This window comes from Camelina sativa, chromosome 2, assembly GCF_000633955.1.
Source record: "Camelina sativa cultivar DH55 chromosome 2, Cs, whole genome shotgun sequence".
In the NCBI taxonomy this organism is placed as follows: Eukaryota; Viridiplantae; Streptophyta; class Magnoliopsida; order Brassicales; family Brassicaceae; genus Camelina; species Camelina sativa.
Window position 1 is genome coordinate 12948425 of NC_025686.1, and position 453 is coordinate 12948877.

Sequence of the window (453 nt, forward strand, 5' to 3'; positions counted from 1 at the left end):
CTATTGAATTTTCTTGGTTGAATTAACCTTTCTTGCTCATATACTTCTTGTGAGAATTTGAGATTTACCTGCTTTTGTTTTTCTCTTTGGTCTTGTAGTTTCAAAATTGTTTATTTGTTCTTTCTCTCAGTTTGATTTCTCTGCCAATCTTTAGATCCAAGGTGCTGTTGACGTTATAGAAGATCGTTTTGCGTGTGAGCTTTCTGGTCAAGAACTGCTTTAGTGTTTATCAACTTTGTAGAAGAGATGCATCTGTGGCCATCATTGAAACTTCGGAACTCCTTCAAGAGCACTAGCCAGAAGAGATTTCAAAGGATGAACAGTGGGAAACAAAGCCAAAGCAATCAGCAGAAACTCCTTGACGGCGACATCAGGCAGCACCGAGATTTCATCTGGTGGTGGGTTTGCTCTTGTTTGCAGAGATGTTGCCATGGTTCTTTCTTGCTGCTACTG